We start from the raw sequence: 7,661 nt of genomic DNA, 5'->3' as shown, positions 1-7,661 counted from the left end.
CCCTCCCCACAATTCCCCACCTCGGCCGCCCTCACCTCGCGACGCCTCGCGCGCCGGCCAGGGCCCCGCCCCTGCCCTCGTCTCCCGGGAGCCTGGGAAGGCGCGAGCGCTGGAGCCGGAGGGAGGGGAGCCAGCGCGGGGCCGCGTCCTCGCTCGCGTCCCGGCTACCCCATTGGCTTCTGCCCCTCCCCCTTCTTCCTCCGCCTCTCCCACCCATTGGTTCCCTCTCCTACTCCATTCCTTCTCACCTTTTCCCTTTTACCCATTGGCGTGTGTATTTTTCTTCAGCTTTCCCCTTTCTCCGTATTCTGCTCCTCCTCTGTCCCATCCTCCACGCTTTAGAAGCTGCAGGCTGTGCAGCCCCGAGCACTGTTGTCTCCAAACCTTCCCTGCTTTCTCCCTTTTCTTCTGTTCCGGTTTCTGGCCGAAACCGAGCAAACCACAATACTGCAAAGAAACCTGATGTTGTCTTAGCAGTTGCAAAACATCGCATGGACATTGAATGTTTCTCGGTAAAGCCGTCTCCGGTCTCTAAGCATTAAAGAATTCATGGGAGGAAAATATGCGCCCAAGCTCGTTCGCAGGGACATGCTCGCGTGTATGCTCCTGTGTGTGAAACCAGCTTTCTGTCGGGATCGTTCGCCAACTACAGGCATCACCCGCCCGGGACCTTGTGGCGGATCTGGTGGCGTACTCACCCAGAAGGCAAAACTCCATGAGAGCCTAAAGAATCCTCTGTCGACATGGCACAGGGAGGCATTAGGCCCTCGGCTTAGTCTGTCCTTATGGAAATTGAGCGAGATGTCAAAACTTGGGGCGGGTTTTAGGGTGGCCCAAAAGACCTGCTCACACCGCTACCAGCCCAACCTTAGGAACCATCAGCCACCTGGATTTTATTATACTGCCTTAAATATAGTCAATATTTTTGAGATTTCCCAAGTTTGGGGGTACACTGGGCTTTCGGTGTATTTCTCATCTGGGCATTGACATTGAATGGTGGAGAAACAAAGGAGGGTAGGAAACTGCCTTTCCTTTTACCATTGAAACTGGCAGGTCTTGTGACTCTCTCAAGGCCATCAGAATGTGTTTTATTTAGAGGTCTTAAAGATAGTTGCCAGCAGATGAAAGAATGAGCAAATCTACCCCAATTCGTTGTTAAGTCATTTTTAAAAAAAGATGTAATTTAGGCTAGAATTTCTCTTTGGAGAAAGATTTGTCTCCTACATTGAAAACAGTTAATCATCAGGCAAGTTAACGTGTAAAAAAGTCCTTTAGATTCAAGTTATTCTTTATTCTCGTTACATAAGGTACTAAAGTTAGCCAAGTTTGCTTTTTGGTGTTATAATGATGCAGCTGCTTCCAAATACGTACATTTACGGTCTGTTAGTAAAGAAAAAAAAAAAAAAACTACCTTTTGGTAAAAATCTGTTCGAAAATATTTGTAAATCTGTCACAATATTCCAGCAGAAGTTCTGTTTATTTGTTCCCCACGTCTGCCCCTCTACTCTCCATATTTCTCATAGGTAAACTTAATAGACAAAAGCAGAAGAGACATGTTTGATTTCTCTGTCTCTTAATCCCTAATTTTAGAAAGGCATGACTAAAATCCCTTACGCCCGCCACTCCCTTGCATCTGAATGATACCAAATAGGTTAAGTAAGGTCTGTAGGTACTTCTTTCTTTCAGTTACAAACCATAGGCAGTAATGAAGGACACTAAAGAAAACTTGCAATGAAAGTAAATATAGAGGGGCGAAAAGGAGAAAAAGAGTAGATGAGGAAATTGGGGAGAGGGAGTGGCACAATTAAAGTGTGGTACTAATGCCAGAAGTACCCATTCAGCTTGCATAGGTTGGAGAGTTTGTGCATTTAAAAGCATTTCTTGACCTCTGCAGTAACAGTCCTTTAATATACAAGAAGCCAATTCAAAGTCATAGTTTTAATTTTGAAATATTAAGTACTATATATATTTTTTTAATTTTGAAATATTAAGTACTATATATATACCACCCTATGATATATTTTTTAAATTATTTCCTAAATAATCAGAAATTTCATAACCTTGGACATATATCAACATAAACCAAAGTTAAATAAATCAGGGAATTTAAAGGAAACGTTAACATATAAAGAAGGTGTAATTTTCATCTTCTTTATTTGTTAACGTTTTCTCTAAAACAGACATGATATTGAAGAATCAGGACATGATACCTGAGGGGAAAAAAAGACTTGAAATCTCATTTTCTCATAATTAAGACACCAGAATTTTTTTTAAGCTGCAGTTTTTGAGCTGTAATTTTCATAGCTGAAATGATTTTTGGTCATCATCATCCATTTTGATTTAAGGCGTCTGGAACTTTAGGACTTTGCTCCTTTTTAATACTATTTTTTAGTCTAAGGTTAAATGTGTTACGTAAGCACTTTTTTGTTGTTACTTGCTCTTCTCAAAAAATAAAGCATACAGATTTCTGTACAAATAAAAATAATCTGAAAATGAGAATTAGGGCATAAAGTTCTGTGGTCGAAAATTCTGATAACTACAAATAAAATCTAATAAAGAGCAGAAAATAAAACAAAAACTAAAGAGAAAGATGACATTTTTAAAAATTGACTAAGAACCATGCCCTCAGAGAAATAGCTTTAAACACCCACCCTCCAATCCAAAAGGAACAATTTTGAGAAAATAAATAATTTATTCTTTACACACACACACAGACACACACACACACACACACACACACACACACACACACACCCCACACACACGGGATAGAGTAAATGTTGCCAAGCCCTCTCAGCTCAACTATTCCTCTTATCTAAAATAAAAAATTGAAGCACTTGTTCTACTGTACTGGATAATTAAAATCACCCGAAGCTTTGTTCATTTACTTTGAAAAAATTAGTAGAATAAGATTTCAGTCAGGCATTTTAGGTTTTTAATATAAATATTCTTCACAAATTTCTAGTTCTGTAACACATCCTAATAAAGTATTATTATGCATGGTCTTTTGAGCATCAAAAGAGATGACAGCCATGAAAAAAAAAATGTTATCAAAATTGCAGCTTAGACCATCAGTGGTAACACTACAAGATACAGATGTTTGACGTGATTTGGCTTCAAAAGAATTTACCCTGTAGAAGCAACTACACCCCCTGCTGGAAATTTCTTCTCATAACTATGGCTCCTGTAGCCTCAACCAAGAACATATGAAAAGCCCAATGAAGAGCCTTTCCCATTTATGACAAAATTGACAAATACTTTTTGCCTGTCCGATACCGAACGTCCTTTTGGAGAACAGACTACCTCAGAATATCACCTTGATTACAGATAGAATATACAAAGAAGTCGGAGAAGAATGAAGGCAACTAAATAAAGCACTGAAAGATTGTTATTGTCTAATTTCCTATTGAATTTCACAACTCATTTCCACCCACCTCCTGCCTAGATTTCAATCTTTCTCTCAATCTCATACAGCTATAACTATTGGGAGGAGAGCAGGCAGGGTAAGATGGGATGTTATTCACACTAGCAGGCAAATTACGATATACCAATAACCATAGTAGCCATTTACTGAGTTAAGGTGCTTACTCCAAATTTGTTTTATGGCTACCAGTGATATTTTTGGTATGAAGAAAAGGTGTTAATTATGTCTTGGCTGTTACTGTAGAAAATATTTTGACAAGAGTTAAGGTAATTGTGAGCATGGGACTGGAACAGTAGGAAAGTACTATATTGACCTTCCTGGCATTTTGTTCCATAGAGCCTTGTTCTGTTGATTTTCCAGAATTGTATTTTCAGACTGAAATCCCAAAGATGGTATCAGAGTCTAGCTTCAAAATGTCATGTTCATGCTGCTCTGGTCCTAGGGCATAACTGAAATGGTGAGAGCAGAACTCTATTTTTGAATAATTAGTATTTTATAAAGTTTACTTGTAATACAGGCTCCTTTTAATGGAATAACAATTCATTCAGGTCCCACCAGCAGAAATACTTTAATTAGACAAAAATCTTCAAGTTATTTCCTCTCACAAAAGGAGGTATTGTTAGGCCATCTGGACCCTCCATTGAGTTTTTATGAAAGATCGCAGCTTGAATTTAATCAACCCCAATAAGGTTAACCCTATAAAGCTAAAAAAATAATTGCAAAGGTTGCTAACTGAATTCTCCGAGATTGTTACCACTGTCATTTGTAAATCATTACAATGGGAAACGGGAACTTGTACTGCTTGACTGTTTAACCATAGAACATATTTTTTGCGAATATTCCTTATTCCTTTCTTTAGACAAATATAGCTCGTGAGCCCCTCTAGGTAGAAATCACAAATTAATGTTTGGCTCTATGTAATAACTAGAATATCATTAGTAGAAAGCTCGATAAATGTTTGGTAATAAAATGAAATACTCTAAGTTTTATGGATTTCTGTGGATATATTGCTAACAAAAGGCTTTAGATTATATTTGGAAGTACCAGCTGAGATAATCACTTTGGAAAATACAAATCATTTAAAGAAATTGTTGAATTAGCCCGTGAAAGTTGAGTTAGCTATCCTTCCCTAAGTACAACTCACATTTCTCTACGTGATATCTCTCTAATAGGTAAATGTTAGTTACTAGCAACAAGTAACTGTAGATCTAAAACATCAGGGAACATTCTAAAGAACTGGTGCAGCATAAGAGTTTCTGAAATCAAAAAGGTGTCTAATCATTTTACAATGAAGGCTTTGTCATTCTTTCCTATTACTATAAGCTGTAGTAGATGGTAAATGTTTGCTTTGCCAATCCATACTTCTGCATTGTTTTTAAAAAACTCAAATAACAATGTGATTTTTCTGATGGGTAAACAGCTTCTTTCAACACATCTATTACATAGTGAGGAACAATAATACTCATCTTTCCCCAAATAAGCTTCCCATCTCTCTTAAGCATATCCCAGAACAAGGCTGTAGCATATACTTCATTTATTTCCAGCTTTAGTTCCCATAGGAATAGATATTAATAACTTTTCTATTCTTTCTCAAAAAAGTATTTACATTAGGAATTCTGAGATTTTACAGACATGATAAAGTAAATGTAAAGTAGCAAAAATTCATAAAGAGCTATATGTGTCCTATAAATCAAGGCCTTATAAAATTAAATGAAGGCAAATATTTTAAATATTTTAAAAGCATATATTTATTGAGGTAGAAAAATATCCATAATCTTCTGTGAAAAAAAAATCAGGCTACCAAGCAATAAAGGTATATAATTCCATTTTCGTAAAAAGAGTGTTAAAAACAAGATGACAATATTATTGACCAACATATTAATAGAGGTTTGATCTACATGATAGGATTATAGGTAATGTTTATTTTCTTCTTTTTGCTTTGTTTCTACTTTTTGGCTATTATCAATAATGATGCTATGAATATATAAATGTTTGTATGGATATATGTTTCCATTTCTTTTGGATAGATATCTGTAGGTAAAATTGATGGGTCACACAGTAAATTTATGTTTAATATTATAAGAAAATGCCAGACATTTTCCAAAGTGGTGGTACCATTTTACATTCCTGTCAGCAACGTATAAGGGTTCTAGTTTCTCCACAACCTAGCCAATGCTTGTTATTGTCTGTCTTTTTTATTATAGCCATCCTAATGGATATGAAGTGGTATCTTATTGTAGTTTGAATTCATATTTCCTAACGATAAGTGATGTCAAGCATCTTTTTTATGTGCTTATTAGCCATTGGTATCTCTTCTTTGATAAGATAACTATTTAAATCTTTTACTCATTTTTTAATTGCACTGTTAGCCTTATAATTGAGTTGAGACTCACTGGATCTTAAATTCTTGGATCGATTTTCCCCCAAAAAATCCTTAAGATGTTTTCTTAATGCAATGATAACTTCATTTTAATATTTCCTAATTCTTCTCAATAATTACTTTTTTTGCATATTTGTGATACTTCTTTATTCCAAGTTGCAAAATGTTGTAAAAGATACAATATCATTGAGTAAAATACTTTCTCTTCTAGGGCATTCTTACAGCCAGTTTACTTAATTGACAATACATGGTCATTGTGTAGACGTTCCCCATTCCTCCTCGTTCAAACAGAATAGCTTCATGCCAGTTATGCTATTTGAGCTGTTGTTAGAAACAGTACACTTATTCTATAAGAAATTCTGAGTGAAGGACTATAAACAGTGAGCAATATACTCCCCGTTCCAAAACAGTTGGGATCTCTATCTCAATAACAAGAGCCTCGAGCAGGACTTTTGAGGCATTTCAGTCATAAGTTAGTAACTACAACTAACCTTCTTTTTCTTGGTGCCTAATTCATTTTCAGGTAGTTAGTATTTTTAAAAGTGAATTAATTCTTTTAAGCCAAAGAAGTACAATTTTAGAGTACCTCAAAGTGATCTTTTCATTTGATACCTCAAAATACTGCCATGCTTTTTAATATTTTGCAGTGCAAGGTGACTTCTTGGCCACAAAGAAATCATGTACCACAGTGATTTAGGGATTAGAAAGAAAAGAGGCTACTACAATTTGGATACTCACTTCTGATTTATTATACGTACATCCTGCGGGTTCATGTTACTATGGTACGCATCCCAAGTGTTATCCCAATTCTAATAAAAAAGCTCTGGTTTTGACAGTGTTCTATGTGTTTGCCTTGTATTGGAACAGGCTGCTGACAATTCTTTGAATTTACCCGAAGGTAAAACTCTTCACCCTCCCCAATAATCTCATCAGTTAACTCGCTGAAATTAGCTGCCATAGCCCACCATTTGATAAGTATTTTTAGCTAAATAATCACGATAATAGGTATTTGCAAAGGTATTTTCAGATGAGATGCCACAATGTACACCTGCAGCTTAGAAGGAATGCTTGCCTATCAAACTCTCCTAAGACATAAAGAACAAATACTCTGTAAGTTGCTAAAATGAAATATCCTCATTTGAAAACATAAAAGTCTTCAAAGTAGAAACACTAGGAATGCTGACAACCTCTACTGGTCCTATTATGATGATCCAAATCTTATTTAGTTTTAGTTTTTAGATTAATTTTGTTGAGAACACTTATTGTTTGAAAGTGATATATATTAAGTGTAAGCTGGTTATACAGTAATTATTTTGAGTTTACTATGGATTATTTTTTATATATGAAATATATTTGTGGAGTTTGATGTAGTCTGGAGATTCAATACAATTCCAAATTTGACCAAATATAAAAAACATGTGCATACTTAAATACTCTGGAAGGAAATATATAAAAACTTTAACAGTGGCTATCTCTGGGTAATTTTCTGAAAAATATATTTATCATATATACTTTCTTACACATCCTTCTTATATACTTTCTCATATATACTTCCTTATATATCTACATACTTTCTTAGAATTTAAAGAAGAGGACATATTAATCAAGTCTTCTCATTCATAACATTCCTTAAAATTATACTGACTGGCAAAATACAATAAACAAGAGTTTTAAAACTTAGGTAGACCATCTCTTTGGAGTACTATTTTGATATATTCTCTCATTCAACAACTATCAGTTTGTACCCACTGTGTACCAAAGGCTGTGCTCCAAATCAGAAATATAACCATGAAAGGCATGGTTCCTGCCTGTAATGGGTTCATTTTCATGCCCTAGAATTGGATTTTAACTGAGAAG

At 35.7% G+C, this 7,661-nt stretch overlaps 1 protein-coding gene across 1 annotated transcript in view; it reads right to left on the bottom strand.

The window, feature by feature from the left end:
• Positions 1-428, bottom strand: part of ARHGAP5 (Rho GTPase activating protein 5) — a 69,359-nt gene extending 68,931 nt beyond the window's left edge. Inside the window, exon 1 of the mRNA XM_023521155.1 lies at positions 249-428. The gene's annotated coding sequence lies outside the window, so the exon portion shown is untranslated. The remainder of the gene's footprint in view (positions 1-248) is intronic.
• Positions 429-7,661: the final 7,233 nt, after the last annotated feature.

Source organism: Pteropus vampyrus, unplaced genomic scaffold, assembly GCF_000151845.1.
Source record: "Pteropus vampyrus isolate Shadow unplaced genomic scaffold, Pvam_2.0 Scaffold297, whole genome shotgun sequence".
Lineage (NCBI taxonomy): Eukaryota > Metazoa > Chordata > Mammalia > Chiroptera > Pteropodidae > Pteropus > Pteropus vampyrus.
The sequence above is the reverse complement of the archived record's forward strand: the minus strand, read 5'-3'. Positions and strand labels throughout refer to the sequence as shown.